Source organism: Triticum urartu, chromosome 7A, assembly GCF_056163025.1.
Source record: "Triticum urartu cultivar PI428250 chromosome 7A, HENAU_Tu73, whole genome shotgun sequence".
Taxonomy (NCBI): domain Eukaryota; kingdom Viridiplantae; phylum Streptophyta; class Magnoliopsida; order Poales; family Poaceae; genus Triticum; species Triticum urartu.
In genome coordinates, this window is record NC_141879.1 from 708,526,120 (window position 1) to 708,547,584 (window position 21,465).

Sequence of the window (21,465 nt, forward strand, 5' to 3'; positions counted from 1 at the left end):
TCTTTCAAGAAAGTCAAGGCTTTCTCTCAGTCTGACCTCGATGATGCAAACAACTTCACCAACATCTCCTCCCACAACAAGCTCGTGAGATATAGAGATGAGGGGAAGGCGAGGAAAGGGGAGGAATTTAACCCGAGCCAGGGTCCCATTGATCCAGAGCTGTTGATGATATCTGGTGGCGGGAGGTCCCATGGCTCCATAGCCATTGGAGATGGACTTATCCGTTGTCCTAGCACTCTCCCGGAGATCAAGGCGCGCCAGTCGAGCTCCGCTCCTGAGATAAGGCCTCGTGAACGGCCAGTGCAACTCGCCATCAAGGTTAGTGATACGTACTCAGTTATCTTTCTCCATTACATTCTGTGCGCTTCCATCAATGATTACAAATGGTCATGTGAGTGGTGTTGCAGACTGCTATACAGAGTGAGAGAGATAGAACGGAGAAACTTCTGGCGGAGGCGGTGGAGAGGCAGCGGGAGTTGGAGGAGAGGACGACAAAGATGATGGAGGAGGAGAGGGCACGGAATGACATGCAGGCAAGGGCCATGTACGAGCTCCTTGTGGTAAGTTTCTTCTGCAGATTAGCCAAAACATTCATGTAGTGTTTGTCTCATTACTAACTAGTATGACTGAGTCATCAAAACCAAATGTGCAGTCTGTGTGCGAGAAGACAGGTCAGACCGCTCCGCCAATGCCAGTGATTGCTCCTGGGACCACGGTGAGTTTTATTGAATGGACATTACTTGCTAGTCTTAACATTTGAGTGTCATCATGCTAACAAGACATTGGAAATGATCTTTGGTGCAGCGTAACTCCAGACAAGCATCGCACGATCCTTCTCCAGCTACCGACACGAGCCACCCCGCTCCTACACCTCCTACATCTTGGTAAGTTTATCTAGTGTTTTGCTTAACACATGCATAAAGACCTAGACTTAGCTTTATTTCCTCCAATGCTTACCATAATGACCTAGACTTAGCTTCTTCACCTCCAAAATGACTTAATAAGCGTACTGACCTCCAAAACCATCCATTTTACCTAAGTTAGCTCTAAAACGATCTGTACTTAGCTTTGTTTCCTCCAAAATGACCAAAGTTAGCTCTAATATGCTTAGTTAACTAGGTTTGCTCAATAATGACATGTACTTAGCTTACTTATGTCAAAAATGGCATAATTAGCTTAGTTAGCTCATAAACGATCCATTTTACCTAAGTTAGTTCTAAAATGATCCATTTTACCTTACTTAGCTCATAAACGATCCATTTTACCTACGTTAGCTCTAAATTGACCCATTTAACCTTACTTAGCTCATAAATGATCCATTCTACCCAAGTTAGCTCTAAAATGACCCATTTTACCTAGGTTAGCTCCAAAATGATCCATCTTACCTAGGTTACCTCTAAAATGATGCATTTTACCTAAGTTTGCTCATAAGCGATCCATTGCACCTAGGTTAGCTCATAAACGATCCATTTCACCTAAGTTAGCTCACAAATGATCAATTTCACCTAAATTAGCTCATAAATGTCATATATTCTTCTTCTTCTTCATTTTCTTCTTCTTCTTCTTCTTCTTCTAATCTTCTTCTTCTAACTTTCTTATTTCCCATTTTGCAGAATTCATTCACTTCACGGAAGCTTGCATAGATGGAGTGCTTGTTTGGATGAACTATGTTTCCTTTGTATCTATGAACTATGCATCTATGGTAGGATGACACTATTGTAATATGTATGGTTGGATGCATGTATATGTCGAACTTGCTATGTATGGTTGATGGAACTATGCATGTATGATGAAATTATATGTGTTGGATATCTCATATGTTTGCTGTGAACTTGCCATGTGAAAAATATATATGTATCATCTATTTGCTGTGAAAATGGTTGGGTATATGAAAAAACAGAGGCAATGCAGGCTCTTTGCCGTCTGCCACTGACGGCAACGGGCTCTTTGCCGTCCGCGGCGGACGGCAAAGAAGCCACGTGGCATCCAGCTGTGCTTCCTGGGAGCTGACCCATTTGGTCAGTTTGCCTACAGTGGCAGACGGCAAAGACTTTGCCGTCAGTGGCAGACGGCAAAGAACCTGCCATGTAGTGACGTGTCGATGACATCATACGGCGGACGGCAAAGACCCTAGAAATTTTGCCGTCAGCGGCGGACGGCAAAGGCCTTCCGTTAGCCACTTAACGGACTGACAGCGCAATTATTGCCGTCCGCTCTCTTTGCCGTCCGCCGCGCTCTCTTTGCCGTCCGCCGCAGACGGCAAAGACTTTGCCGTCAGTAGCAGACGGCAAAGTAGCTGTTTACCGAAGCCTACTTTGCCGGAGCCTTTTGCCGTCCGCGGCTGACGGCAAAGGCCTTTGCCGTCCGCCGTTCAGGCCTTTGCCGTCCGTCGTGGCAGACGGCAAAGTAGCTGATTCCTGTAGTGTTGGAGCTATTATTATGACCCTAGGTGTTCTAGGGAGTCACCTAGTAATCTAGCCATGTTTTGTGTTCCCGGTGTGATGATTCTGGCCACCATTCTCGAAAGCATCCCGTGATGCTATTTAGTAGTAGGTATCCTACTCCTGGGTTCTTGACCCAAGATTCACTCTACCTACTTCATGTTGTTAGTGGTTGCTAGTTCCCTTAGGATGTTAGTATCCTTTGCGATAGTCCTCGAGGTCCGTGGTATCTCATTCTTCCAATACCATGAACCAGCCAAGGCAGACGTTCTCTGAATGAAAGAATCACCATCAGAGTACTCTTGCGGAGTTCTCCATTCATAATTGTGACTCTGCCAATCCTACCTCTCTGCATGGGTTGTCCGGAAGAAATGTTGAGCTTCGCTTGACATACTAATCTATGCATTCACAACTCAGAAAGATATATGTTCCTTTGAGTTGTCCCCCTCTCTAGTTGTATTCTGACCTCTGTCTATCAATTGATAGTCAGGACTAGTTGTGCATTCCTGTTATCGATGCCTATTATTCTTGTGGTCCGTCAAGCCATTCTATCTCAGAATGACTAGGAGAAACAAACTCCAGCACCTCATCCATTTCTTGGAGTGGTCAAAGTAGTTGTATTCCGCAGATCAAAATGCCAATCCAGCTTTTGTTCTGTTCTACATCAGAGTATTACCCCTTTATGTCAGGATTGTCATGAGAATTGCACCACCTCTTATGAATTCTTGACGCAGTGATACTCCTCACCATCATTGTTTTTTCTTTCGTTGTTTCCATGTTGTTGAAATTGGAATGCCGACAAGTGAGTCGTGATGTGTGAAATCAATACTCCTAGCAAATCCGTTGCTTGGTAGTTAATGGACAATATTCTCTTTCTTAGCGTGTTGGTTATTAAATCATCATCCTAAGATTGATCGTGCTACCTAGTCCTTATTTCTGCTGCACTCTTCGATCAATGAGTTAGGATTGTGTCAATCCCTCACTCTTTTGATCATATCATCTTGCCCTAAAAAGCAAGGTTGTTCTCGAGCTTAGTAACATATCGGTGGTTCGTGATTCTCCGAAGATCTTCTCGAAAGTATTACCTGGTTGTTACCTGACTGTTATGTTGAGCTCGTGATCAAGTTGGTTTCTTGTGAACCACCCTTTCTCCAAGAATCCGTGTTGGATACCCCTGAGCTAGTTGGTTGAGCAAAACAACAACTTGGAGAGTTGGAAGATAAAAGTTCAATCCAATTAGTTCATCACTAAGGGATATCCTTGTGTGTGTGTGTGTGTTGAAGAAAGATGATATCTCCATCGATTGGTCCTCGTGATCAGTTGTTGGATCTATTGCCTTGTCAAAACTTTGACTTGAGTTGTTGGGGAACGTAGTAATTTCAAACAATTTCCTACGCACACGCAAGATCATGTGATGCATAGCAACGAGGGGGAGAGTGTTGTCTACGTACCCAACGCAGACCGACTGCGGAAGCGATGACACGACGTAGAGGAAGTAGTCGTACGTCTTCACGATCCAACCGATCAAGCACCGAAACTATGGCACCTCCGAGTTCGAGCATACGTTCAGCTCGATGACGATCCCCGGACTCCGATCCAGCAAAGTGTCGGGGAAGAGTTCCGTCAGCACGACGGCGTGGTGACGATCTTGATGTACTACAGTAGCAGGGCTTCGCCTAAACTCCGCTACAGTATTATCGAGGTATATGGTGGCAGGGGGCACCGCACATGGCTAAGGAATAGATCACGTGGATCAACTCGTGTCTAGAGGTGCCCCCTGCCTCCGTATATAAAGGAGTAGAGGGGGGAGGCTGGCCGGCCAAGCTTGGTGCGCCAGGAGGGGCCGGCCACCTCTCCTAGTCCTAGTAAGACTAGGGGAAGGGGGGAGGCGCGCAGCCCATCTAGGGCAGCCCCTTCTCTTTTCCACTAAGGCCCACTATCGCCCATATAGCTCCCGGGGGGTTCCGGTAACCCTCCCGGTACTCCGGTAAAATCCCGATTTCACCCGGAACACTTCCGATATCCAAATATAGGCTTCCAATATATCAATCTTTACGTCTCGACCATTTCGAGACTCCTCGTCATGTCCGTGATCACATCCGGGACTCCGAACAACCTTCGGTACATCAAAATGCATAAACTCATAATATAACTGTCATCGTAACCTTAAGCGTGCGGACCCTACGGGTTCGAGAACAATGTAGACATGACCGAGACATGTCTCCGGTCAATAACCAATAGTGGGACCTGGATGCCCATATTGGCTCCTACATATTCTACGAAGATCTTTATCGGTCAGACCGCATAACAACATACGTTGTTCCCTTTGTCATCGGTATGTTACTTGCCCGAGATTCGATCGTCGGTATCCAATACCTAGTTCAATCTCGTTACCGGCAAGTCTCTTTACTCGTTCCGTAATACATCGTCTCACAACTAACATATTAGTTGTAATGCTTGCAAGGCTTATGTGATGTGTATTACCGAGAGGGCCCAGAGATACCTCTCCGACAATCGGAGTGACAAATCCTAATCTCGAAATACGCCAACCCAACATCTACCTTCGGAGACACCTGTAATGCTCCTTTATAATCACCCAGTTACGTTGTGACGTTTGGTAGCACCCAAAGTGTTCCTCCGGCAAACGGGAGTTGCATAATCTCATAGTCATAGGAACATGTATATGTCATGAAGAAAGCAATAGCAACATACTAAACGATCAGGTGCTAAGCTAATGGAATGGGTCATGTCAATCAGATCATTCAACTAATGATGTGACCTCGTTAATCAAACAACACTTTGTTCATGGTTAGGAAACATAACCATCTTTGATTAACGAGCTAGTCAAGTAGAGGCATACTAGTGACACTCTGTTTGTCTATGTATTCACACATGTATTATGTTTCCGGTTAATACAATTCTAGCATGAATAATAAACATTTATCATGAAATAAGGAAATAAATAATAACTTTATTATTGCCTCTAGGGCATATTTCCTTCAGTCTCCCACTTGCACTAGAGTCAATAATCTAGTTCACATCGCCATGTGATTTAACAGCAATAGTTCACATCACCATGTGATTAACACCCATAGTTCACATCGATATGTGATCAACACCCAAAGGGTTTTACTAGAGTCAGTAATGTAGTTCACATCGCTATGTGATTAACACCCAAAGAGTACTAAGGTGTGATCATGTTTTGCTTGTGAGATAATTTTAGTCAACGGGTCTGTCACATTCAGATCCGTAAGTATTTTGCAAATATTTATGTCAACAATGCTCTGCACGGAGCTACTCTAGCTAATTGCTCCCACTTTCAATATGTATCTAGATCGAGACTTAGAGTCATCCAGATCTGTGTCAAAACTTGCATCGACGTAACCTTTTACGACGAACCTTTTTGTTCACCTCCATAATCGAGAAATATTTCCTTATTCCACTAAGGATAATTTTGACCGCTGTCCAGTGATCTACTCTTAGATCACTATTGTACTCCCTTGCTTAAAACAGTGTAGGGTATATAATGGATCTGGTACACAGCATGGCATACTTTATAGAACCTATGGCTGAGGCATAGGGAATGACTTTCATTCTCTTTCTATCTTCTGCCGTGGTCGGGCTTTGAGTCTTACTCAACTTCACACCTTGTAATACAAGCAAGAACTCTTTCTCTGACTGCTCCATTTTTGAACTACTTCAAAATTTTTGTCAAGGTATGTACTTATTGAAAAAACTTATCAAGCGTCTTGATCTATATCTATAGATCTTGATACTCAATATGTAAGCAGCTTCACCGAAGTCTTTCTTTGAAAAACTCCTTTCAAACACTCCTTTATGCTTTACAGAATAATTCTACATTATTTCCGATCAACAATATGTCATACACATATACTTATCAGAAATGCTGTAGTGCTCCCACTCACTTTCTTGTAAATACAGGCTTCACCGCAAGTCTGTATAAAACTATATGCTTTGATCAAATTATCAAAACGTATATTCCAACTCTGAGATGCTTGCACCAGTCCATAGATGGATCGCTGGAGCTTGCATATTTTGTTAGCACCTTTGGAATTGACAAAACCTTCTGGTTGTATCATATACAACTCTTCTTTAATAAATCCATTAAGGAATGCAGTTTTGTTTATCCATTTGCCAGATTTCATAAAATGCGGCAATTGCTAATATGATTCGGACAGACTTAAGCATAGATACGAGTGAGCAACTCTCATCGTAGTCAACACCTTGAACTTGTCGAAAACCTTTTGCGACAATTCTAGCTTTGTAGATAGTAACACTACTATCAGCGTCCGTCTTCCTCTTGAAGATCCATTTATTCTCAATTGCTTGCCGATCATCGGGCAAGTCAACCAAAGTCCATACTTTGTTCTCATACATGGATCCCATCTCAGATTTCATGGCTTCAAGCCACTTTGCGGAATCTGGGCTCACCATCGCTTCTTCATAGTTCATAGGTTCATCATGATCTAGTAGCATGACTTCCAGAACTGGATTACCGTACCACTCTGGTGCGGATCTTACTCTGGTTGATCTACGAGGTTCAGTAGTATCTTGTTTCGAAGTTTCATGATCATTATCATTAACTTCCTCACTTATTGGTGTAGGTGTCGCAGAAACAATTTTCTGTGATGTACTACTTTCCAACAAGGGAGTAGGTACAGTTACTTCGTCAAGTTATACTTTCCTCCCACTCACTTCTTTCGAGAGAAACTCCTTCTCCAGAAAGTTTCCGAATTTAGCAACAAAAGTCTTGCCTTCGGATCTGTGATAGAAGGTGTATCCAATAGTTTCCTTTGGATATCCTATGAAGACGCACTTCTCCGATTTGAGTTTGAGCTTATCAGGATGAAACTTTTTCATATAAGCATCGCAACCCCAAACTTTAAGAAACGACAGCTTAGGTTTCTTGCCAAACCATAGTTCACATGGTGTCGTCTCAACGGATTTAGATGATGCCCTATTTAACGTGAATGCAGCTGTCTCTAATGTATAACCCCAAAACGATAGTGGTAGATCGGTAAGAGACATCATAGATTGCACTATATCCAATAAAGTACGGTTATGACGTTCGGACACACCATTATGCTGTGGTGTTCCATGTGGCATGAGTTTGTGAAACTATTCCACATTGTTTTAATTGAAGACCAAACTCGTAACTCAAATATTTGTCTCTGCGATCAGATCGTAGAAACTTTATTTTTCTTGTCACGATGATTTTCCACTTCACTCTGAAATTCTTTGAACTTTTCAAATGTTTCAGACTTATGTTTCATCAAGTAGATATACCCATATCTGCTCAAATCATCTGTGAAGTTAAGAAAATAATGATACTTGCCGTGAGCCTTAACACTCATCGGACCGCATACATCAGTATGTATTATTTCCAATAAGTCAGTTGCTTGCTCCGGAGAACGGAGTCTTAGTCATCTTGCCCATCAGGCATGGTTCGCAAGCATCAAGTGATTCATAATCAAGTGATTCCAAAATCCCATCAGCATGGAGTTTCTTCATGCGCTTTACACCAATATGACCTAAACGGCAGTGCTACAAATAAGTTGCACTATCATTATTAACTTCGCATCTTTTGGTTTCAATATTATGAATATGTGTATCACTACGATTGAGATCCAATGAACTTGTTTCATTGGGTGTATGACCATCGAAGGTTTTATTCATGTAAACAGAACAACAATTATTCTCTGACTTTAATGAATAACCGTATTGCAATAAACATGATCAAATCATATTCATGCTCAATGCAAAAACCAAATAACACTTATTTAGGTTCAACACTAATCCCGAAAGTATAGGGGAGTGTGCGATGATGATCATATCAATCTTGGAACCAGTTCCAACACACATCGTCACTTCACCCTTAACTAGTCTCTGTTTATTCTGCAACTCCCGTTTCGAGTTACTAATCTTAGCAACTGAACTAGTATCAAATACTGAGGGGTTGCTATAAACACTAGTGAAGTACACATCAATAACATGTATATCAAATATACTTATGTTCACTTTGCCATCCTTCTTATCTGCCAATCACTTGGGGTAGTTCCGCTTCCAGTGACCAGTCCCTTTGCAGTAGAAACACTTAGTCTCAGGCTTAGGACCAGAATTGGGCTTCTTCACTTGAGCAGCAACTTGCTTGCTGTTCTTCTTGAAGTTCCCCTTCTTCCCTCTGCCCTTTTCTTGAAACTAGTGGTCTTGTCTACCATCAACACTTGATGTTTTTCTCGATTTCTACCTTCGTCAATTTCCGCATTGCGAAGAGCTTGGGAATCGTTTCCGTTATCCCTTGCATATCATAGTTCATCACGAAGTTCTACTAACTTGGTGATGGTGACTAGAGAATTCTGTCAATCACTATCTTATCTGGAAGATTAACTCCCACTTGATTCAAGCGATTGTTGTACTCAGACAATCTGGGCACATGCTCACTAGTTGAGCGATTCTCCTCCATCTTTTAGCTATAGAACTTGTTGGAGATTTCATATCTCTCAACTCGGGTATTTGCTTGAAATATTAACTTCAATTCCTGGAACATCTCATATGGTCCATGACGTTCAAAACGTCTTTGAAGTCCCGATTCTAAGCCGTTAAGCATGGTGCACTAAACTATCAAGTAGTCATCATATTGAGCTAGCCAAACATTCATAAGGTCTGCATCTGCTCCTGCAATAGGTCTGTCACCTAGCGGTGCATCAAGGACATAATTCTTCTGTGAAGCAATGAGGATAAACCTCAGATCACGGATCCAATCCGCATCATTGCTACTAACATCTTTCAACACAATTTTCTCTAGGAACATATCAAAATAAACATATGAAAACAACGCAAGCTACCGATCTACAACATAATTTGCAAAATACTACCAGGACTAAGTTCATGATAAATTAAAGTTCAATTAATCATATTACTTAAGAACTCCCACTTAGATAGACATCCCTCTAATCCTCTAAGTGATCACGTGATCCAAATCAACTAAATCATGTCCGATCATCACGTGAGATGGAGTAGTTTCATCGGTGAACATCATTATGTTGATCATATCTACTATATGATTCACGCTCGACCTTTCGGTCTCCGTGTTCCGAGGCCATATCTGTATATGCTTGGCTCGTCAAGTATAACCTGAGTATTCTGCGTGCGCAACTGTTTTGCACCCGTTGTATTTGAACGTAGAGCCTATCACACCCGATCATCACGTGGTGTCTTAGCACGAAGAACTTTCGCAACGGTGCATACTCAGGGAGAACACTTCTTGATAATTTAGTGAGAGATCATCTTATAATGCTACCGTCAATCAAAGCAGGATAAGATGCATAAAAGATAAACATCACATGCAATCAATATAAGTGATATGATATGGCCATCATCATCTTGTGCCTGTGATCTCCATCTCCGAAGCACCGTCATGATCACCATCGTCACCGGTGCGACACCTTCATCCCCATCGTAGCATCGTTGTCGTCTCGCCAATCTTATGCTTCCACGACTATCACTACCGTTTAGTAATAAGGTAAAGCATTACATCGCGATTGCATTGCATACAATAAAGCGACAACCATATGGCTCCTGCCAGTTGCCGATAACTCGGTTACAAAACATGATCATCTCATACAATAAAATTCAGCATCATGCCTTGACCATATCACATCACAACATGCCCTGCAAAAACAAGTTAGACGTCCTCTACTTTGTTGTTGCATGTTTTACGTGGCTGCTACGGGCTTAAGTAAGAACCAATCTCACCTACGCATCAAAACCACAATGATAGTTTGTCAAATAGACTCCGTTTTAACCTTCGCAAGGACCGGGCGTAGCCATACTTGGTTCAACTAAAGTTGGAGAGACAGTCGCCCGCAAGCCATCTCTGTGCAAAGCACGTCGAGGGAACCGGTCTCGGGTAAGCGTACGCGTAAGGTTGGTCCGGGTCGTCTCGTCCAACAATACCGCCGAACCAAAGTATGACATGCTGGTAGGCAGTATGACTTGTATCGTCCACAACTCACTTGTGTTCTACTCGTGCATATAACATCAACATAAATAACCTAGGCTCGGATGCCACTGTTGGGGAACGTAGTAATTTCAAAAAATTTCCTACGCACACGCAAGATCATGTGATGCATAGCAACGAGGGGGAGAGTGTTGTCTATGTACCCAACGCAGACCGACTGCGGAAGCGATGACACGACGTAGAGGAAGTAGTCGTACGTCTTCACGATCCAACCGATCAAGCACCGAAACTACGGCACCTCCGAGTTCGAGCACACGTTCAGCTCGATGACGATCCCCGGACTCCGATCCAGCAAAGTGTCGGGGAAGAGTTCCGTCAGCACGACGGCGTGGTGACGATCTTGATGTACTACAGCAGCAGGGCTTCGCCTAAACTCCGCTACAGTATTATCGACGTATATGGTGGCAGGGGGCACCGCACACGGCTAAGGAATAGATCACGTGGATCAACTTGTGTCTAGAGGTGCCCCCTGCCTCCGTATATAAAGGAGTAGAGGGGGGGAGGCTGGCCGGCCAAGCTTGGTGCGCCAGGAGAGTCCTACTCCCTCTGGGAGTAGGATTCCCCCCCCCCCCAATCCTAGTTGGAATAGGATTCGCGGAGGGGGAAAAGAGGAGGAGGGGGCCGGCCACCTCTCCTAGTCCTAATAGGACTAGGGGAAGGGGGGAGGCGCGCAGCCCATCTAGGGCAGCCCCTTCTCTTTTCCACTAAGGCCCACTATGGCCCATATAGCTCCCGGGGGGTTCCGGTAACCCTCCCGGTACTCCGGTAAAATCCCGATTTCACCCGGAACACTTCCGATATCCAAATATAGGCTTCCAATATATCAATCTTTACGTCTCGACCATTTCGAGACTCCTCGTCATGTCCGTGATCACATCCGGGACTCCGAACAACCTTCGGTACATCAAAATGCATAAACTCATAATATAACTGTCATCGTAACCTTAAGCGTGCGGACCCTACGGGTTCGAGAACAATGTAGACATGACCGAGTCATGTCTCCGGTCAATAACCAATAGCGGGACCTGGATGCCCATATTGGCTCCTACATATTCTACGAAGATCTTTATCGGTCAGACCGCATAACAACATACGTTGTTCCCTTTGTCATCGGTATGTTACTTGCCCGAGATTCGATCGTCGGTATCCAATACCTAGTTCAATCTCGTTACCGGCAAGTCTCTTTACTCGTTCCGTAATACATCATCTCACAACTAACATATTAGTTGTAATGCTTGCAAGGCTTATGTGATGTGTATTACCGAGAGGGCCCAGAGATACCTCTTCGACAATCCGAGTGACAAATCCTAATCTCGAAATACGCCAACCCAACATCTACCTTCGGAGACACCTGTAATGCTCCTTTATAATCACCCAGTTACGTTGTGACGTTTGGTAGCACCCAAAGTGTTCCTCCGGCAAACGGGAGTTGCATAATCTCATAGTCATAGAAACATGTATATGTCATGAAGAAAGCAATAGCAACATACTAAACGATCAGGTGCTAAGCTAATGGAATGGGTCATGTCAATCAGATCATTCAACTAATGATGTGACCTCGTTAATCAAACAACACTTTGTTCATGGTTAGGAAACATAACCATCTTTGATTAACGAGCTAGTCAAGTAGAGGCATACTAGTGACACTCTGTTTGTCTATGTATTCACACATGTATTATGTTTCCGGTTAATACAATTCTAGCATGAATAATAAACATTTATCATGAAATAAGGAAATAAATAATAACTTTATTATTGCCTCTAGGGCATATTTCCTTCATGAGTATGGGCTATTGTCAAGTCAAATCAGAACCAACGATGTTCATAATGTTGTCTTACTCGTGGTTGATTCCTCGAGCATATACCATTACATCTTTTGGTCTGACCAATGCTATCACCGCGTTAACATGATGGTGGAAGTCCAGTGATATGGAAATTCCGATGAGGTGTTGTTGAGCCCATTAGCAGCATTTTGTCTCCTCCATGATTCATGTTGAACATCAAGCTAGTGTTGGAAACTTTTGTAAGCATTATCTTCGTGTTCCGTTCATGAAGCCTATGTTTGGATGAAAGAAGTGACTTCCTTTGATTCACGTGCATTTGATGTAAGTTGCCGCCGTGAATTCGAGAAAGTTTGTTTTTGCTTCCTCTGGAATCATCCCAAGTCAGTCATGCATGTGCGAAGTATTCTATGGTCTGATAGACTGATCATCTTCATTCCATATGTATTCCCTAGCACACCAAGCCACTGATTGATTTGTTCAAGGAAAGGAAGTTCCTTCTTAAGAGCATGCCTTATGCAAGGACTTCAATATCCTCGATTATGGTTCCCCACCTGAACTCGGTAGTGTATCATTATAAGACTGCCACGTGGTCACGCGTGTCTAGAATAGTGTGTTCACAGGTGTGTAGCAAAACCTGCTCATGTTTTGGAGCTTGCTATAGTAGTTCATCTCCTGAGAGTCTTGCAACGTCATCTCGTCGACTTGTGTTGCAAATCTTCTTTTCGGACACGTGAGTCTGAAGTATCCTATTTCTAACCAGATCTGAATCTCAGGCAGATACGATGGTTGGAACATTCCCAGCATTTGCATTTTGTCCCCAGCTTGCACCGCCATTGTACCAAATTTCCATGGGCTACACTTATCAGTAATTGTTGTTGAGGATCATCTTCAAAAGTGGTCCTACCATGGGTCCCATCCATTTCCGATGATAGGCAAAAATCATTGCGTTGTCTTCAACAAGGTAGTCCACATCATCCATTCTAGTCCGGGTATGCCATCCCTTCGTACTTCGCCAAACGATTGTTGTGGTTTGCCTTAGGCTGGTATAAAGAGTGTCAATGATCTCTGAATCAAAAGTAATTCTTTTTGCCACTTAAGGGAATATTTCTGCGAGTCACCTTCCTTAAGGTGTCTCGTTGTGGTATCATGGCAACCCAACTCCTCGCTACGTTGACACCGTTCACCACCCTCCTAGGTGTGGGAATTCCGCTACTTATTTAAACCTTGTCATATGCTCATTTCCATCATTCTTGATGTGTGTATCGTGTCTCATCTCAACAGATGTCGCTATGTCTTGTTTTATGAGTTGGTCGTCGGTTGCTCGATCTTCGTGAGTTTCCTTTCTTCCCGTTATCGTGTTGGATGGAGTTCTCAGAGCAAGACATCAAGACAAAGATGGTGATCGTGTCAACGTTCTTATGAAGTGCAACCTGGATCGTGAAGACCGTGTTAGTTTGTGCCCCCTCTGTCTTCTTACCTCACGTCTTGAATCTCGGGACGAGGTTCTTGTTTAGTGGGGGTGAGTTGTCACAGCCCTAGAAATCTTCTTGTAATTAGTGGCATTGCATCCATGCATCATTTTCAATTCCTATTAATTTTCAAATGGGGATGACAGAAAACCCCAGCACCACTTAAACCAATTAGGGTTATTAAAAAAATACTTTTTCAATGAACCTGAAATGCCCTTCTAAAATGTTCATCATCTTTGCCTTGGTCTAGAACCTCTGACAAAAATGATGCACACTTTTCTAGGACAACAGAGGGTCACTGAACTAAATCATATAATATTTGCATTTGGGCATTTAAATGCTATAAAATATTTTAAATGCTCAAATAATCATAAACTAAAATGTTTATTGTTGGATATATTCTAAGCAGTAGCCATGATTAGTTTTATGATTTTTGGAAATGCCCTGGCATTTTTAATAAAGCCCTGAAGTTACAGAAATAATAGAAAACAGAAAATAGAGGAGAGAGAGAACTTACCTGATTTACCTGTCGCAACCCAGCTGGCCAACCCACCTAGCCCAGCCCCTCCGGCTAGCCCAGCCGACTGGCCGAAGCGGTCGTCTTCAACCTCTGCCAGTAGGTAGAGGCGTGTCGACGCGCGCGCCCAAGGCCTCCACCTCCTGCCTACCTGCCGCCTCCCTGACGCGTCTGGACGATGCCACACGCCACCCCGGTCCCTCTCTCCCACTCCCTCACCTTTTCCCCACCTCTGCTCCCCCTCCGCAGCGCGCCCGAACACCCCGCTGCACGCCGACGAGCACCGTCGCAGCCACGGCCATCCCCTAGCCCAATCACCGTGACCAATAGCTCCGCAAGGACGCGAAGCATCTCCTCGACGAGCCACGCAAGCCGGGTTTCACCGAAACACCGCCATCGATGCCTTCTTCAACCTCGGGACCGCCGGCCATCTCCGTTAAATTCGTCGGCTCTGGACCGTCCCCGACCTCGCCGAGCGTCCCCTCGTCATCGCCGTGGGCCACTGACCTTCTCCCCTAACTCAGCATGCTCGCCCCCATGCCGTAGCGCCGTTCCCCACGAGCATCGAAGCCGCCGTCCGCCATTGCTGCTGCACGCATAGCCCCCGTGCTCCCCTAGCCTCACCATGCTGCTCTTTGTGCTCCCCGTGTCTAGCAGGTGCTGCCCAACCTCTCCATTTGCTCACTGATGCACCGTAGCGACGCGCCCGTGCACCACCGAACACCACCGCCGCCAAAGCTCGTCGCCGGCGCCACTCCGGCCACTCCCCGGCCGCGCCACCACAACGGTTGGATGCGGACGAGCGTCCGCATCCCGCAGCTGTGCTCCGCGCGCCAAACGGCGCCTTGTAGGCGAATCCCGCGCCGCTCCGCCGCGTCTGCTGCCACCGGCGGCTAAACGCCGGCAAGTTGACCATTGACCGTTGACTGGGTGGGCCCATTTTGACCCCCGTCGGTCGCTGACAAGTGGGCCCTAGCCCCAGCTATTCCTAGTTTAGTTTTTAATTAAGTTTAATTAACTCCATTGACATTTTTAGTTAGTAGTAGTTTAACACTAATTAACTTAGATTAGTTAGTTAGTTACTGACGTGTGGACCCCACACGTCAGGTTTGACCCGGGTGAACCTAGTTGACCTGCTGACGTCACACCTATGTCATGCTAACGCAGTAAAGCATTTTCTGGATTTAAGTTTATCCAGGAAATTCCAGGAAATAGTGCTAACTTCTAAAAATCATGGAAGTTCAACCATAGCTCAGAATGAGATAAGTTATATATGAAAATTTATCAAAAAAATCCAATCTATCCATATATACTAGTTTCATGCATGTTGAAACAAGTTAACTTGCTGTTTAGTGCAAAACATGATAAAGCACTATTTAAGATCACAAATGAGTTTGAACTTTGAATCTTTGGTTCAAAATAGCTCAAACCCATCTGGTTGTAGTTTCATTAGCCCACCACACTCATTTTACCATGTCATGTTTCTTTCTCTGTTGCCGGTATTTGTCCCCTCTCAATAGACATGGTTCCGACGATGAGTTAGATGACACCGATGAAGAACTATACTATCTTCAGAAGTGCCAGGCAAGCAAAACCCCCTTGTTCATTCCGATACAATCCCACTCTCTCGCTCCTGCTCTCTTTTACTGCATTAGGACAACAATGATTCAACTGTTACATGCTGCGGTAGTTGAACCCCTTTCCTCTGCATGACATGTCATTGCCACAGTAAATAGATGAAACCCACTAGCATGAGTAGGAGTTGTTTGAGCCCTGATGTGCCTACTCATTCATGCTTGTTTGTCATGCCTACTATTGCCTAGAGTTGTGTCAGGTCTGATTCATCGGGGATGAATTGGAGAGTGGTGAACATGTCCTACTGTGTGTGAGCTAAGTGTGTGAACACGATTTGGTAAAGGTAGCGGTGAGAGGCCATGTAGGAGTACATGGTGGGTTGTCTCATTGAAGCCGTCCTCAGGAACCGAGTTCTGTGTTTGTGATCCATGAAACAGTTACTACCACGCATTGGGCCCGAAACCAATGGACCCTCTCGGCTTCTTGATCACCCTTGTCCTATGTCCAGGAGTTGCAAGTAGTTTCTGGTGTTTGTAGTATGCTGGAGGCCGTGGGCAGCGCTGACCGGAGGGGTGGGCTATGATGCGGTAGGCACGTGGCCGGGCATGCCTGGCGCCCGTTTGGTGTCTCGGAACCCTGTACACATCGTTCGGGGCCGTATGTGGAAACCTCGGCCGGACTCCCTGCGGATGGAACGTGAATAGGCGATAAACCTGGAATAGAGGCTTGAGTGTTTAGGTAGGCCGTGGCCGACACCCTCGCTGGGCTTCCGCTTGAAGGTTGCCGAGTACATGTCGTGTAAACGACGATAAGTGGTGAGAGCGTGTGTGAAGAAGTACACCCCTGCAGGGTTAACATCATCTATTCGAATAGCCCTGTCCGCGGTAATGGAGTTCTGGGTTGCCTATAACAGTTCATAGACAAGTAAAAGTGGATACTCTAAAACTTGCAAGATAAGCGTGAGTGCTATGGATGACCTTCTCGTAGGGACATGGGAGCGGATCCATAGTGGTGTATTGATATGGTGAATATGTGGACTCGTGTGCGTCACCTCAAAAGAGTTACTTGCAGTCATAGTTTAGGTTAGCCAGTGAGTCAAAGCTGGCTTGCTGCAGTTAAACTCCACTACCCCCTTGTTGATACCGATGCATATGTAGTTAGTTCTGATGTAAGTCTTGCTGGGTACATTTGTACTCACGTTTGCCTATTTTATGTTTTTGCAGAGAGATGTCAGTCTCGCTAGTAGTTCCGTGTGGACTCCGACGTTTAGCTTGATACCTCAGCTACGATCTTGTGCCCTCGGCAGGATCTGGTAGATAGTCAAACTTCTCAGCCTTTTTCATTTGTAGATGTCTGTACTCAGACATGTTAAGCTTCCGCATGTGCTTTGACTTGTATGCTCTGAATGTTGGGTCATGAGACCCATGTTTGTAATATCTCGCTCCTCGGAGCCTAATAAATAAATACTTTTCGTAGAGTCTTGTTGTGATGCCATGTTGTATTTACACATATCGAGCATATTGTGTGTATGATTGAAATGCTTGGTATGTGTGGGATCCGACAACCTAGTTGTTTATCCTTGGTAGCCTCTCTTATGGGGAAATGTAGTCTTGTGCTTCCATGAGCCATAGTAGTCCGCTACATCCCGGTTCACCGGAGTCCTGCTAGCCCAGCACTACTGCTTCGGAACACTTGACTGGCCGGCATGTGATTCACATCATTCCTGTGTCTGTCCCTTCGGGGAAATGTCACGCGGTGAATCCGGAGTCCTGCCTAGCCTGCTACAGCCCGGTTCACCGGAGTCCTGTTAGCCCAGTGCTACAGCCCGGATTCGCACAATGCTGACCGACATGCTCGATGTTGATTCATGTATGCCTGTCCCCGTAAGTTAGTGCCACTTTGGGTTCACGACTAGTCATGTCGGCCCGGATTCTCTGTCATATGGATGCTAGCAACACTGTCATATACGTGAGCCAAAAGGCGCAAACGGTCCCGGGCCATGGTAAGGCGACACCCATGGGAATACTGTGCGTGAGGTCGCAAAGTGATATGAGGTGTTACCGGCTGGATCGATGTGACTTGGAATCGGGGTCCTGACAGCACGGGCGGCGGGAGCGGAGGGGTGAGGCGGCATGGCTGGCTGGAGGCAGTCGCGATCGAAGAAGCCGATGAATGGTGGCGCATGGAGGGAGCGGAAGCGGCGGAGGAAGGAGCGGTCGGTGGCGATTCTGCGGAAGGTGGCGCAGGCAGAAGATGCGCGGGCGAGGTCTTGTGGGGTGGGCAGCTGGAGGAAGATCTCATCAAGGAGGTGGTCGGCGATGTCCGTCAGAGGCGACGCCAATTTCTTGCTGGTCGCCATTGGCGTGGAGGCCGTCGCCATGGGCGTGGAGGGCGGAGGAGGCAGCCGCCGGGAAACCCTCCCTGGAGACGAGATGGGAAAGGGAGGTGCGTGAGATAGTGTGGATCGAGTGATTGATTGATTTTCCTTCCTTGGGCTTGGCCGACAAATAGCAAGCCCAGTTTGTCAGGCCCGGCTTAGCATACCCTAATTTCATACTGCATCTTCTCAATTTATAAGGCTCATGCATATTCTGTATCGATAATTTGACAAACGTAATACAAAGTATATATTATACAATGAGAAAAACTCAAATGTCATATGTTCTGATGGTATAGTTTTCTATATACAATTCATATTACATTGTTAAAACCGACAATTTAGAGATACACACAGTACCTATAAACTGAAAATTTGAGCATATCAAACAACTCGTGTCATTTTCTTCCTCATTCATCACTGTCTACAATATATACTTATAGGTAGCAGGTCCAACAAAATGATATAAAAAAATAGTCGTGTCCCAAGGAAACTGCCATATGGATCACTTTTGGGCGAAAAAGAATATCATGTCCAACACATGCCCCATAGATGTATGGTGCCCATTTATTTTTAATACCATGCACAAAAAATTTGCTGCAAGTGATGCAAACATCCTCAGTGAGAACCCAACCGATGCTTACTGACACTCCCCCGCCGCTAACCATCGCCATCCACACCGATTTTCGGCGCCCGCCCTTGAGATGTCGCTTTAGGAGTACATAAATTGATGACTGCTAGTAGAACACCCTAAGCTTTGCAAAGTGGTGTATACAAGCGATGGAAAACCGGCCCAACCGTACAAAAAGTCGGTATCATTTTCAGTAAGCGATGCAAGAAAATGAGCTCCCGCGACACCTCGGGCGACGGCGCGGCTCCCTCCGCGCCGGCGCCTTCCACCTCCACAAACTGTGCCGCGGTCACTCCAGACTGCGGCGGCCACGATGCCGCTAAGGACTCCGGTGAGCCGCCTACCTCTCCGCGCTGAGTCGGCGGAACTCTGGTCCCCTGCTGCGATGTTCGAAGCCCGGCCACCGTCTCCGCCCCATGCCCAGGTGAGGCCTTCCAGTCCCGCGTTCTCCGTCAATTCCATTCCGGCCCGTCGTTCTCCCCGTACGATTTCCCATCGTGCCGCGTAGTCGGCGAGTCTGGTTCACCCCCCACCCCCCCCCCCCGTTCCTCTCGCCCTGTTTCTCCCCCGCCATTATCGCTCGCCTACTCAACTACTTCCTCTGTGCCCCTCCCGAAGTGATTGCGGTGGCGGAGGTCTCCCCGGCCGTCTTCCATGCCCGCTTGGCCAGTCCAGTCGTTGCTAGGTTCGTTGCCGCCGTGGGTGCCTCACAGCTTGCACCATTCTGCCTACGCCCTCACCTCTCCCTCCTGGTTGCCGCCCTGCTCCCGACCGTTGACCCGGTCCGGTTGGTGGTGCAGCGCCCGCATGCATTCACTGCGCTGCGTAAGGGGTGTGGCATCCGCCACTCTCGCAGGCCCATCCCGCCCCGCTCTAACTACGATGGACTGCTGCCCATCCCTCCTCCTGCTCCCCCGCTCAGCCTCATCCCCTCACCGCCCCCCGTCGCCATTGATGAGGCCGCTCATCCCGTCCCTTTAGGTCTTGTCACCCCCTGCGCTCGGCCTCTCCTTGAGCCCGCGGCCCCCAAACATGCGGACTCTACACCTAGCCTCACCAGTCCCATCGCCGAGCTATCTCCGGTTCCGCCGGCCTTCAATGGCTGCATTGACGCCCCCAACGCCCCCAGCAGCTCGTCGCCCCCTCCCCCCTCGCCCCTCTCTTATCTTCAAGCCCTCCTTCGCCCTGCCCCTCCACCCCCTCCACCACCCAGCACTCCACCCCGTCCCCTGCGATCTCTCTGCGGGTGCTTCCGCTGCCTCTCCTCCGAGTACAAGGTGGTGGATTGCCGCGACCCTGTTTCCTGCCGTGGGTGGAGTGGCTCTGGCCACCGCCTTCACCAGTGCATGGCGCGCCCCTCTGTCACCGTCCTTTCCCCACCCTCCCCCACCGCCCAGCCCCTCCTGCTGAGTCCCGCCCCACCGCCCCTTTCCCTTCTGCTCTGCCTACCCCACCATTCCTAGCTGACTCCTCGCCTCCCCTTGCCCCTTCTAGAGGCATTGGCGAGTGTTCTTCTCGGGCCTCGCCGCTCGCTCTCTGCGCTAGCCGGAGAGCCCCACCGCCTCCCCCGCCCACCTTTCCTACCCGCTTTCGCACCATCAATACCTCGCCGCATAGCTTGGCCGCCTCCCTGCCCGCCTCGCCTGAGGACGGCCGCCATTGCCCCCCCCTCGCCTGTGCATCTCGACTTGGCCAGGCTTAGGCGCCGCGCTGCCTCTGCCCTCTCGGAGGGCTCGTCGTCTACGGCATCGGAGTCTGAGGCCTCGAACCGCTCTGGCGTGCCCCTGCCTTCGACAGCGACGGCATCCTCGTTCGCTCGCTCTCCTCGGGCTCGGAGCGCAGCTCCAGTGCAGGCGCTCCCTCCCTGGTGGCGGAGTCTCAAAGGCCACACTACCTTGAGGTTTTCATGCCCACCGGGGACCTTGCGGCTGCCCACAGGCTGGTGGTCATCTTCATTGACCCCCCCGGCACATTCCCCTCCCCCACCGCTGCCGTGCGCGATGCCCTGCTCGACGCCGCGCCACAGCTCTTCTTCGACACCGTCGGCTCATCCATTGGCGCCATGTACCTCCGGTTCAACACCTTCAAGGACAGGGAGGCCTGCGCTGCGCTCCGCGACCTCCCCTTCGAGGGCGCCCGTATCTCCTTCGTCCGCGAAGAGGAGGCCGATCGGGTGGTGCCCATGGCTGCCACTCACGCCTTCATCTCCGCCACTCGGTCCCCCCCTGAGAATTTCAACCCAATCGGCATAGCGCGTGCCTTCTCCGGCTTTGGCGACCTCGTCGAGATCGACCATAGGGTGCTCACGGGCGAAGATCTTTCGGCGGTCCACGTCGTCCTCCTCATCGAGCACGCTAGCGTCGTCCCCTGTGACCTTTGGCCGCGGGGTGACTTTTGGGGCTCCTGCGTCGTCACCGTGCGCAAGCTCTCGGTCTGGCCTTAGGCGGACTCCTTCTCAGAAGACGGGACTTACATCCCCTTCTTTGGGCCACCTCATCCGCCGCCTTTTGCCCATAATGGCCCCTCGCCACCCCTTCATGGCTTTCCCCTGGGGTGGCCAGCGCCCACCCCTCCTCGTCAGCAGCCTTCCCCTAAACGGCAGGGCGGTGGGGGAGGGGAGTACCTGCTCG

General features: G+C 47.4%; 1 pseudogene; it reads right to left on the bottom strand.

Annotated features, from left to right (window-relative positions):
- LOC147961879 (uncharacterized) overlaps positions 1–18,207 on the bottom strand; it is a 31,600-nt pseudogene extending 13,393 nt beyond the window's left edge.
- Between the last annotated feature and the right edge of the window lie 3,258 nt (positions 18,208–21,465).